Below are 13,053 nucleotides of genomic sequence, written 5' to 3'. Positions count from 1 at the left end.
CATCACAAGGCTTCAGTAAAGACACGGATGTATTTTATATGTCCCTGCTGTTTATGGTGTACGAGCTGTCACAGTTTAAATACCATCATCTCTGTTCATGACCAGAAGTTCAGAGCTCACTTTAACGTGGCAGTTTATGGGAGGTTTGGTCAGTATGGAGGGGATTTACTTAAAAACTGTGGGTCATGTGACAATGTGAGTAACACTGGGTGAGAGAGGACAACTTTCTATACATTGTCATATATAATTTGTCCCTGAAGGTTGGTAACTGTGAGAATTAAGAAGTTGAAAGAAGTTTTCAGGGAAAAATGTAATAGATGTCAGACAGTGTGGGTAATGTCAGTCACTCCAGCTCTGAACATTTCATACAATACACACCCATTATAAAATCTGAGACAGTGAAAAATTAAAAAAATATAAAACTTAAACTGTGATTTCATAAAAACCATAAAAGGTATGAAATACTGATATATTGATATACTGATTTAACTCAATATAATCTCAAGTCATGTGACTTATTTCAGGTTTCAACCATGTTTTTATGTGAAATGTATAGCCTATATAATGTATATTGTTAGGTAGGAAGCTGGTACGCTGATTACTCAAATGTTCAACAGCAGACAAGATGGTGTGTCGGTCAGGACACAGGTAAAGAAGGACAGGATTTGGAACGGTGCTCCAACTGTATTTATTGACCGCTGATGTTCACAGCATCACAGCAGTCTAAAATAAGCGATAAAACAGCATTCAGCTCATTCATCAACACACACACAGACACACATTATACCGCCTCATTAAATGCAACTAAGTAAAGGAGCACATAAAAAATATGAACAACTTAACATGGGCTCAAATAAAGTTTAAACACACAACCTCCTCTCATTTCCCTCTTTCAATATAACGCCACATAACTGTACTGTTCACACAGAAATGAACCGACATGTAAACACACGAGTGAACTTCATGCAGCCTTACGACGCCACGACGTGCGGCGGAAAAATACACAGTGCTAACTAGCATAGCGACTCGGTAATAAGTAAACAAACTTAACGACACGACACAGCAACATTCACGTTTCATCAGCGACTTGAAACTGGAAACATCAGCGACTGGAACTGCAGGTACTATCAGGAGTTATAAATATGTGCGTTATAAACTGACTATGAAATAACGAAGTTCACTGGTACTCGTCCTCGGATTATGCGCATCCTCGTCGCGGCAGAACAGGGACGTAGCGCGATGACGTCAACGTTGCATCACGTGATCGCACACGGGGGGGGGGGGGCGGGTGCTGAACCTTTATAACATATATAAACATGTATAACAAAGCAATATAGCTTCAAAAAGCTGTGGGTTTCATCATTATGTCCACGACTTCAAATTCTTTTTCAACAAGACAGTTCTCGCAATCGTTTGCGACTTACTTCGCCATGGTTACTTGATTCACTACCAACAGTCATTGCACACTATTGAGGATCAAACTGTACTTTTTGATCCTCAGCAGCACACAAGCTGCTGCTGCTTCAACCTCTCTGGATCATCAGGACACAGCTCGTCCTCTCTCAACACACACACCATCCTCTTCACTCTCTCCTTTAGAAAGATCGCTCCCTCCAGCTGTTGAGAGAAGAAGACAGACAACAGAGGTGATAAATCAGTGTTTACAGAGACTCACTTCATCAGCTGTCAGTCACTGATGCAGCACATCCAGTATAAAGAGCAGCAGGGACTTCAGTCCTGTTCAGAGCAGAAGTGGAGCAGCTGTGTAGTGTAGCAGCTTCCTCTCAGCTCTCATGTTAACGTATTGGAGTGAAGACACTGAGCTGGAAGCTCACACACCTGCAGAGACTTTTAGCATCAAGTCTGTTTACTCTGAACATTTCACTCAAGTCCACAGTGGAAATAAACTGCTGAGTCATGAAGCTTCATTACTGCACAAACAGTTTAGTGATGGATTCACTGCTGCTACATGTCAACTCATGTTCCATTTAAAGAAAGAGTCTCTGTGTGTTGATGAACATCTGATCTGCTTCTGAAATATCAGCTGACAAATAAACATGGAGGCTGTCACTGAAAGTATCTGACAGATGGACAGATATACAGATGTGATCACTGGACTTCAGCAGAGGTTCTGCTCTGTATCAGACCACATGCTTACAAAATGTCATGATGCTTCTCTGAAATCAGAGCCAGTGATTTGCAGGCTGCAGTCAGACTGATCTCAGAGCTGTGACAAAGATCAAACTCATCAATTCTTTAGTGTTGAAATGAGAGAACAAACAGTTTCAGATCAGAATTGATGCTACGACACTTTGATGAATGAGGACCACTGTCTCTACACATCCTGTGAGGCTGTCAGCTGTAATCCAGCTCTACTTCCTGTAGACATGAATACAACAACAACAGTTGTCTTCACATCACCTCAAACACACAGTCACAATCAGGCTTGTGGCTGATCTGATTGGCTGACTGCTGTCTGTCTCTCTGTCTTTCTGTCCCATCCTGAGGCCTGTCCCCATTCTCCTCTCACAGCTTCAATGAGGAAAGCAGCCATTGAGAAGGTTGGGGGTTTACAGGACACACTGGATCTTTGCTTTGATACAAACTGTGTTTAGGACAATATTGATGAAAGCAGCATGGACTGACTCCAACCCTCTACTGACCTCAGAGTCTCCAGTCTAAAGTCTGGACTCTCCAAAAGTTCATACAGATTCTTCACATCTGTATGATCCAAGTTGTTGTCACTCAGGTCCAGGTGTCTCAGATGGGAGGGGTTGGACTTCAGAGCCGAGGCCAGAGAAGCACAGCTGATCTCTGACAAACTGCAGATACTCAATCTGAATAAAGAATAAATCATGTGGATAAAAATCATTTCTAATCCAATCAGATATGTCCTAATCAATGAGCTTTCACTAACATGAGTAGAGGGACTTTGTCCTTCTCTTATTGTGAATCATCATAATGTCAGCCTTCTACACACATCATCCAAATGTCACCACAACATTCATACAACTATTCATGTCAACACAGATTCATAACATGCTGCTGAGCTCAGTCAAGTTCATGACAACTGACTGAAATGATGTGAAACTGAAGGAATAATTCTTAGTCTGAGATAAGAAAAAGTCACAATATGGAACAACAACTATTTCAAATCTCATTCATTCAAGATGAATGGATTCAAGTTCTGGATGAAGATAAACCAGGTTCAGTTGTGGATTAAAGATCTAAGATCTACAACAGTAACAGACAGTGAACTGACCTCAGAGTCTCCAGTCTACAGTGTGGACTTTCCAGAAAACCACACAGCAGCTTCACTCCTGAATCCTGCAGGTTGTTGTCACTCAAGTCGAGGTGTCTCAGATGGGAGGGGTTGGACTTCAGAGCTGAGGCCAGAGAAGCACAGCTGATCTCTGACAACCTGCAGTAACTCAGTCTGTAAAGAATAAATCATGTGGATAAAAATCATTTCTAATCCAATCAGATATGTCCTAATCAATGAGCTTTCACTAACATGAGTAGAGGGACTTTGTCCTTCTCTTATTGTGGATCATCATAATGTCAGCCTTCTACACACATCATCCAAATGTCACCACAACATTCATACAACTATTCATGTCAACACAGATTCATAACATGCTGCTGACCACAGTCAAGTCTGGAATTAGAAGATAAAGATCAAATCAGACATGTTGGACTAAAAACTGACTTTGATTCACCACTGAAATGGATCAAACTTCAAATGTTCAGTCCTGATCCAGGAAAAATGTCTCGCTTGGTCCTGGTCTCTATCCTGCAGATCAGCTCAGGAAATCCACAACTAAACACATATTCAACTGAACAACAACTATTTGATCCCAAATTCCAGATGGATTTAATGGAAAACTTTGGAAAATGCTCAGCAGCAAAGTCACATACACACAATTTAACACTGAAACTATAGTTATTATTATTATTATTATTATTATTATTATTATTATTATTATTATTAATAATAATAATAATAATAATGCATTTTATTTGTTGGTGTCTTTCCAAACACCCAGCGACACTTTACAATACAAGATTTGCAGTTAATGGACTGAAACATGTCAAACCAACAGTGTGGTTCTTTAAGTCTTTGCTTCTTAACACATTTAACAAGTCAATTCAACTAAGGGAGAAAAGATCACAATTTACACACTGTGTTAAAGATCAAAACACAAACACAAACACACACACACACACACACACAGTGAAGGACTGACATTAGTCCTGACACTTCATTGAAATGAACTTCAAAGGAAAGAAGAGTTTTTTCTTCAGCAAGTGTTTTTCAATTGATTTGTACAAATATTAGTTCTGAGGATCTTTTGTATATTGTTGTGATAAAAATGGACTTTGAACAACTCACACTGGACATTTTCTACACTTCATTTAGAAAACATTAGTCTGCTGACTGTGACAAATATGAGTGTGTGAGTTCTGAAGGTTTCATTGAAGTCAACAGACATTATTCATGACAACTGACTGAAAGTGAAACTGAAGGAATAATTCTTAGTCTGAGAGAAGAAAAAGTCACAATATGGAACAACAACTATTTCAAATCTCATTCATTCAAGATGAATGGATTCAAGTTCTGGATGAAGATAAACCAGGTTCATTTGTGGATTAAAGATATAATATCTACAACAGTGGATGGCACGGTGGGGCAGTGGTTAGCACTGCTACTCTAAATTTCCCATAGGTGTGAGTGTGTGTGTGTGTGTGTCTTTGTGTGTCAGAGATTGACTGGCGATTGACTGGCGAGTGTACCCCGCCTCTCACCCATAGTCATAGCTGGGATAGGCTCCAGCTCCCCCGCTGAATAAGATGGAGAAAATGAATGAATGATTACTACAACAGTAACAGACAGTGAACTGACCTCAGAGTCTCCAGTCTACAGTGTGGACTTTCCAGAAAACCACACAGCAGCTTCACTCCTGAATCCTGCAGCTTGTTGTCCCACAAGTCCAGGTGTCTCAGATGGGAGGGGTTGGACTTCAGAGCTGAGGCCAGAGAAGCACAGCTGATTTCTGACAAACTGCAGGAACTCAATCTGAATAAAGAATAAATCATGTGGATAAAAATCATTTCTAATCCAATCAGATATGTCCTAATCAATGAGCTTTCACTAACATGAGTAGAGGGACTTTGTCCTTCCCTTATTGTGGATCATCATAATGTCAGCCTTCTACACACATCATCCAAATGTCACCACAACATTCATACAACTATTCATGTCAACACAGATTCATAACATGCTGCTGAGCATGTTATGAATCTGTGTTGACATGAATAGTTGTATGCCAACACAGATTCATGTCAACACAGATTCATAACATGCTGCTGAGCTCAGTCAAGTCTGGAATTAGAAGATAAAGATCAAATCAGACATGTTGGACTCAAATCCTCTTCATCATTGAAGGCTTTACATGACTTTCTTCTTCCTGAACTTTGTGTAATTAAACAACATTAAAGGACAAATTCACATTTCTTGACTTCAACCAACAGTCAGATGTCACACATTGATTTAAAGAGTCTTTGGTGGCAGTCGTCCTTCCTGTGGTCCACACTGACTGTGAAGTGGTCTCCTCCTAACACAACTACACTGTAAGAAATGACTTCATGAGTTCAGCTGTAGCTGAATGAAGCTTCAGCAGTCTGACTCAGACAAATGTGTAGAATACTGAATTCTCCCATTCTGCTCTGATATATTCAGACCTCTGTTCTTGGCTGAAGGTGAGTGTTTCCTGATTCTACTCTCCTCTACACCAGGAGAGAAAACACCTGCTTCTGACTTATTTAACACAAAATATGGAAAGACTTTAAAGGAGCAGTGTGGAGGATTTAGAGGGATCTATTGGCAGAAATGGAAGATAATGTTCATAATTATGTTTCAAGTAGAGTTTAATCACCTGAAATGTGAATTTGATTTATCATCTTTTACATTCAATCAAAAAGACTAAAAATAGCACGAATAGGTTAACAAATGAATGTAGAATCTACCAGTTAATAATAAAGAAACAGAAAAACTTATTAGCAATAATCACAACCAACTGAGAAATATGTTTGACACTCACAACATTTAAACCATCTCCAGAAAAACATACAGCTGACCTAAAGATTATAAAACTATTATGAGAATAATGAGAATAATTTCATACTGTGTATATTTGAAAAGCCTAAACTACTAATCTGCACTGACTGATAATGTTAAAGATCATGTCTGGACTTACACAGCCTTTCTGCAGTTCCCCACAGCTGGGATCAGTCTCCGTCGTCCCTCCTCTGATGTGTTGTACTTCTTCAGGTCAAACTCATCCAGAACCTCCTCTGACATCTGCAGAACGTAGGCCAGAGCTGAACAGTGGATCCCAAAGAGTCTTTTCTCTGATCTGTTCTCTGACTTCAGGAACTCTTGGATCTCCTGATGTACTGAGCAGTCGTTCATCTCCATCAGACAGAGGAAGATGTTGATACTTCTGTCAGGAGAGATATCATCTGTGTTCATCTTCTTCAGATTGTTGACGGCTCTCTGGATGATTTTTCGTCTGTTCTCTGTCTGACCCAGAAGGCCTCCTAAGAGTCTCTGGTTGGACTCCAGAGACAGGCCATGAAGGAAGCGAACAAACAGGTCCAGGTGGCCATTTTTACTTTGGAGGGATTTCTTCATGGCGTCACTGAGGAGGACATCGAGTGATGGGTAGCTGCTATCATTGATTCCAAAATAGTTAAAACTCTTCCCGATAGCATGTTTTGAGTCCCAGTGTTTGTCATCTTGTCCCAGGAAAGTCCTCAGCTCTCTTGTCTTCCTCTCTGTGTAACAGTGGAACATGTAGACTGCAGCCAGAAACTCCTGAATGCTCAGATGAACAAAGCAGTAGACCGTTTTCTGGAAGATCACACTCTCTCTTTTAAAGATCTCTGTACAAACTCCTGAGTAATCCAAGGCCTCTGTGACATCAAGACCACACTGCTCCAGGTCTTCTTGGTAGAACATGATGTTTCCTTTCTCCAGATGTTCAAAAGCCAGCCTCCCCAGCTTCAGAAGAACTTCCCTGTCAGTCTCCACCAGCTCCTGTGGACTCGTCTCATGTCTCTCATCATACTTGTGCTTCTTCCTCTTTGTCTGAACCAGCAGGAAGTGTGAGTACAGGTCAGTCAGGGTCTTGGGCAGCTCTCCTCTCTGCTCTGTGGTCAACATGTGCTCCAGAACTGTAGCAGAGATCCAGCAGAAGACTGGGATCTGACACATGATGTGGAGGCTCCTGGATGTCTTGATGTGTGAGATGATTCTTCTGGACAGTTTTTCATCACTGGATCTCCTCCTGAAGTACTCCTCCTTCTGGGCGTCAGTGAAGCCTCGTACTTCTGTTACCCTGTCAACACATGCAGGAGGGATCTGATTGGCTGCCGCAGGTCGGGAAGTTATCCAGACCAGAGCCGAGGGAAGCAGATTCCCCTGGATGAGGTTTGTCAGCAGCACGTTGACAGATGACTTCTGTGAGACATCAGACACGACCTCCCTGTTGCTGAAATCCAGTGAACGTCTGCTTTCATCCAGGCCGTCAAAGATGAACAACACTTTACAGACAGCGAGCTTCTCTGCTGTGACCTTCTTTAATGTTGGATGGAAAACGTGGAGCAGCATGAGAAGACTGTACTGCTCATCTTTGATCAGGTTCAGCTCCCTGAACGAAAGCAGAACCAGCAGACTGACGTCTTGGTTTTCAGAGCCCTCTGCCCAGTCCAGAGTGAACTTCTGCACTGAGAAGGTTTTTCCAACGCCAGCAACGCCGTTCGTCAGAACGACTCTGATGCGTCTCTGTTGGTCAGGTAAGGCTTTAAAGATGTAGTGGCACTTGATTGGAGTGTCATGGAGGGTCTTCATCTTGGAAGCTGTCTCTAGCTGCCTCACCTCATGTTGGGTATTAACCTCTTCACTCTGTTCCTCTGTGATGTAGAGCTCAGTGTAGATCCTGTTGAGGAGGGTTTCACTTCCTGTTCCATCAGTTCCTTCAGTCACACGTTCACATCGCCTCCTCAGACTGATCTTATGTTCATCTAAAACCTCCTGCAGACCACTATCTGCTGAAAATCTGCTGACACAGAAGAAATAATGTCAGACTAAAGAAAGAGAATCTGAGAATCTACTCATTTCTTTCATCAGCTGCATAAAAACTAAAGACAAGCAAAGAAAGGCTTTTTCATTTTGTGGTATTTCTAATCAGCTTAAATGCCAAAGCTGTATGATAGAACAAATGACTCTGTATCAAACCACAGGTCCTGTTTTCAGAGATGATGACATGAGCAGACAGATGTACAGTCTTACTTTGTACAGTGCTGCTCTGACTGATTGTCTGCAGTCCAGCTCTTGTTCTGGATCTTTCCCTCAGATTTTATATCTTATACATTTTCCAACAAACATTTGAACTTACTGAGATATTCTTGGATGTTTTGGGTGGATTACTGTGAGATTGTTGGGATTCTTTCAGGCTCTGATAATGTGTTCCTTTTTCAATCTGATCAAACTTTCTTGGGAGCTACAATCCAGTGTGAGGACATTCTGCTCCTTTCCAACAGTCATTAAATCCCAGAAACCTGACAACAAATGATTTTAGCAGCATGACCTGTGCTGAGATTAAATGTTTTGTTGATTGTTGTAAACAAATATCCAGATTTGGTTCACAATGTCAGAAGCTGTTAAAGGCTCAGACGTGTAAATCATTAAACTGGAACCTCCAACATGGAGACACTGTGTTTCTTCTTTGTCCTTCTTTTCATTGACAGGTCTACAGACTCTGGAAGTGGCAATCAGGCTCGTGTTCATACACCAACTCTCACAATGACTGAGACTGATAAAACAGTAACATGAGAAAGCTCTGCTTTATAAATCTGGTGAAAAGAGTGTGTGTGCATATTTCTGTCTTTGTGTGGACACAGAGTTTTATGGATCTGGCCCCTGGTGTCTCCCTGTTTCCTTCAAATATGTCTAATAACTGAATCACCCTCAGGTCAGTTTACACTAGAAACTGTCTCTTACTTTGTGTCTGAGGGTCCAGGCTCATTACTGGAGTCTGGAGGATTAAACTCTTTGGACCAGTCACTCTTCATAGACAGACAGCTGGATCCTGGAGACTCTGCTCTCAGTCTGTGGACCTGATCTCTGAAAACACAAACACATTTTTATTCATATCATATCAAACATATAAATTCTTTGAGGACAAAGTCATTCTGTGAACTCTCAGCTGACGTCTTGCAGCAACATCACCATCTAGACTTGACTAGCAATGTAATGTATCACTTCCTGTTTCTTGCTTCTTCATTGTGGTGTACTGCAGTGTACACCACAATCAACACTAATTTTTTGGTGCACCGTGGTTAATTTCCTAATTATAGCATACGTATACATATGTTCTCTTTAGTCAAGCATCTGTTCTGCACGGCTACTTAGAGATTTAACATCAGCAAATGACGTGGTCTTCATAGACAGTAGGAAAACTTTTTGGGGAAAACCTGGTCTGATTAGGAGAGATGGCATCCATCCTACTTTGGATGGTGAAGCTCTCATTTCTAGAAACAGATTTTATTAGAAGCAGATTTTATTAGACAACCAAAGACATTACAACCCAGAGTTGAGACGAGAAGGCAGAGTTGCAGTCCTTCACGTTTTTCTGCAGTTTCTTTAGAGCTGTCACCCTCCCATGATTCCTACTATTCCTATTCCCCTTATCCTATAAAGACTGTCTGCTCACAAAACAAACAAAAAAAAACAAAAAACTGTTTAAACCAAAAAAGACAAGAGGTGTTACTCATAAAAACCTCAAACAAATTAATACTGTTAAGTTGTCTGAATCTGGACAAAGTCATCAGGAAGTCCTGCTCTGTCCTGGGCTGTCCTCTGGACTCAGTGCGTGAGGTTGGAGACAGAAGGGTCCTAGCAAAACTGTCATCTATGCTGGACCACGAGTCCCACCCCCTGCAGGACGTCCTGTCAGCTCTGCAGAGCAGCTTCAGTGACAGACTGCTCCACCCTCGGTGTGTGAAGGAGAGATTTAGAAGATCTTTCCTTCCTGCTGCTGTCAGACTCTATAACGAACATTGTTAACACACATACTGATTACCATACATCAATGTGCAATAACCCAGTTATTAGTGTGCAATATTTGTGTACTATAGTCACTCAACTCAACAATCTCCATCTTATGTTTATTTATTTATGTAGGTATATTTTTTTATTTTTTTACAGCAGCTATTTTCTTGTCTCTTAGTTATTCTACCTTATTTAAATCTTGTTCTGGCCATATTGGCCTCTTACTTATATCTCACTTTCACTTACTGTACTGTATCCCTGCTGTTGCTAAATGCAATTTCCCCACTGAGGGACTAATAAAGGATTCTCTTATCTTATCTTATCTTATCTTATCTTAAAAACACCACAATTGGATGTGGGCTATTAAACATTAGATCTCTCTTGTCTAAATCTCTGTTATTAAATAATTTGATAATGGATCAGAAGATTGATTTATTCTGTCTTACTGAGACCTGGCTGCAGGGCAGTGGCGGTTCTACATCAAATTACTCCCCCCCCCTCCAACCCTATCCTTAACCCTAACCCTAACCCCTAACCCACAAACAGCCATGTTTTATTATAACAATATTTATATTGTAACAGTCTCCAACTCCAACATTGCCAAAACAATTTAGAAATTAAAGTTATCAGAAATTAAATAAATATACTCTATATACATAAAGTGGCAAAAATATACACAATCACACATAACAACAGCAGAGAATAATAATATAAAATAAAAACAATATAATTTAATTATTATAGAATAATAAAAAAATAAAAGAATAATATGCAAATAAAACATCTATGCTCCCATGAGTCCCACACCCTGCAGGACGTCCTGTCAGCTCTGCAGAGCAGCTTCAGTTACAGACTGCTCCACCCTCGGTGTGTGTGTCTGCTGTCAGACTATATAATGAGCACTGTTGACACACGAACTTGATTACAATTCCATGCAACTATCAGTGTAATATCAATGTGCAATAACTTAATTATTATTTATTGTGTACTATAGCCACACTACTCAACAATCTCTATCTCATATGTATGTATGTATGTATGTATGTATATACAGCAGCTATTTTTTTTTGTTTTTTGTCTGAGTTATTCTACTGTTGGAATAGTGTTTATTTAATCTTGTTCTGGCCATAACCTGCTCCCCTATTGAATGATTGATACTGATGACAGCAAGGCCAGTGAGCTGTTCCTGAGACATGGTTAACCTCAGGTACGACTTTATCAACTTTAGCTTTGAAAAGCCTCCTCTATACAGTGGATCCCCCCTCCCGCCTTTTCCGTTCCATCTGGGAGAGACCCCGAGGTGAACTGTCCCCCGCACCCCCCTCCCCTTTCCCCTCGTCACACAGCTTCTGAGCACGGCAACTGGGGGCACCAGGGGCGCCGATTTGCTCATTCCCCACGCAGTAATAATATAGAAAACCGCTTACCGGTGCAGATGATTTTTTTTTTCAACGCGGTTGTGCCGCCCCCCATGTGATGCTGTCCCGTGCGGCCGCCCGGTTCGCCCGTGCCAAAAAGTGCCACTGCTGCAGGGGGAAGAATATGTCAGTCTAAATGAGTCAACCCCTGCTAGTCATATTCCATTCCTCGAGATACAGGCCGAGGAGGAGGAGGAGTGGCAGCAATCTGCCACTCAGGTTTATTAATTAATCCCAGACCTAAGATTAGTTATAGTACATTTGAAAGCCTTATCCTCAGCCTCTCACATCCAAACTGGAAGACAGAAAAAACAGTCCTATTTGCTGTGGTGTATCATCCACCTGCTGCTTACTCAGAAATTTTGTCTGAATTCACTGAATTTTTATCTGATTTAGTGCTTAGTACGGATAAAGCAATAATAGTGGGCGACTTTAATATTCATGTCGATACCCACAATGACAGCCTTAAGACTGCTTTCTAATCAGTATTAGACTCAATTGGCTTCTTTCAAAATGTTAACAAACCAACTCACTGTTTTAATCACACCCTTGATCTTGTACTGACCTACGGCATAGAAGCTGAATATTTGACAGTATTCCCTCAGAACCCTGTTTGATCTGATCATTCTTTAGTAACATTTGAATTTACAAAAAATTTAACTACTATATATATATATATATAATACTGCTGTTACTAAATATAATGAGGTTATTCCTTCTTTATTAACTCAGATGCCATGTGCCAGTTTTACAGAGGTCAATGACCTAAACTTTACTCCAGCAGAAATTCACTATCTAGTTGATAGTACTGCAGTTTCACTACATATTACCCTTGACTCTGTTGCCCCTCTGAAAAGGAAGGTCATAAATCAGAGGAAGCTAGCTCCACGGTATGATTCGCAAATACGTACTTTAAAGCAGATATCACGAAAGCTGGAGAGGAAGTGGTTATCCACTAACTGAAATCTCTGCAGATCCTGATTTCTCTTTAGACTGCTTCTCTCCCATAGATCTTGCTGAGTTGCCCCAGATTTCTTGTTGAATTCAGACAAAACTGAAGTTATTTTGTTTGGTCCCAAACACCTCAGAAACAGTTTATCTAATCATATAGTGACTCTGGATGGCATTAATTTAGCCTCCAGTACGACTGTGAGGAACCTTGGAGTTATTTTTGATCAGGATTTGTCCTTTAACTCACATATAAAAGAAGTCTCTAGGACCGCCTTCTTTCACCTGCGCAATATCAGTAAGATTAGGAACATTCTGTCGCAGAGTGATGCTGAAAAATTAGTCCATTCATTACTTCTAGGCTGGCTTCAATGGCCAGGCTCCTTCATATCGGAGCTGATAGTACCATATTATCCCAACAGATTGCTTCGTTCCCAGAATGTTTTGTTTTTTAAATCATGTCACTTTGGTTCTGGTCTCTTGAGTTTTGGTTTTGGCTTTTCTAGTTTCATTTTGAAACCTTTGCGCTTTGTGTATCTGTTCATAGTTTACTTCCTGACTTTATCTGCTTTC

The 13,053-nt window shown here is 40.7% G+C and overlaps 1 long non-coding RNA gene across 1 annotated transcript; it reads right to left on the bottom strand.

Moving 5' to 3' along the window:
• Positions 1 to 426: 426 nt before the first annotated feature.
• On the bottom strand, positions 427 to 4,929 carry LOC121190018. Its single transcript, XR_005894918.1, has 3 exons — positions 4,904 to 4,929; positions 2,664 to 2,837; positions 427 to 1,617 (listed from the first exon to the last, which is right to left on the bottom strand). It is a non-coding gene; the product is annotated as an uncharacterized LOC121190018 (long non-coding RNA).
• Positions 4,930 to 13,053: the final 8,124 nt, after the last annotated feature.

The sequence above is a fragment of the Toxotes jaculatrix genome, chromosome 11, assembly GCF_017976425.1.
Source record: "Toxotes jaculatrix isolate fToxJac2 chromosome 11, fToxJac2.pri, whole genome shotgun sequence".
NCBI classification, from domain to species: domain Eukaryota; kingdom Metazoa; phylum Chordata; class Actinopteri; family Toxotidae; genus Toxotes; species Toxotes jaculatrix.
Note: the sequence above shows the minus strand (reverse complement) of the source record. Positions and strands in the feature narration are given on the sequence as shown.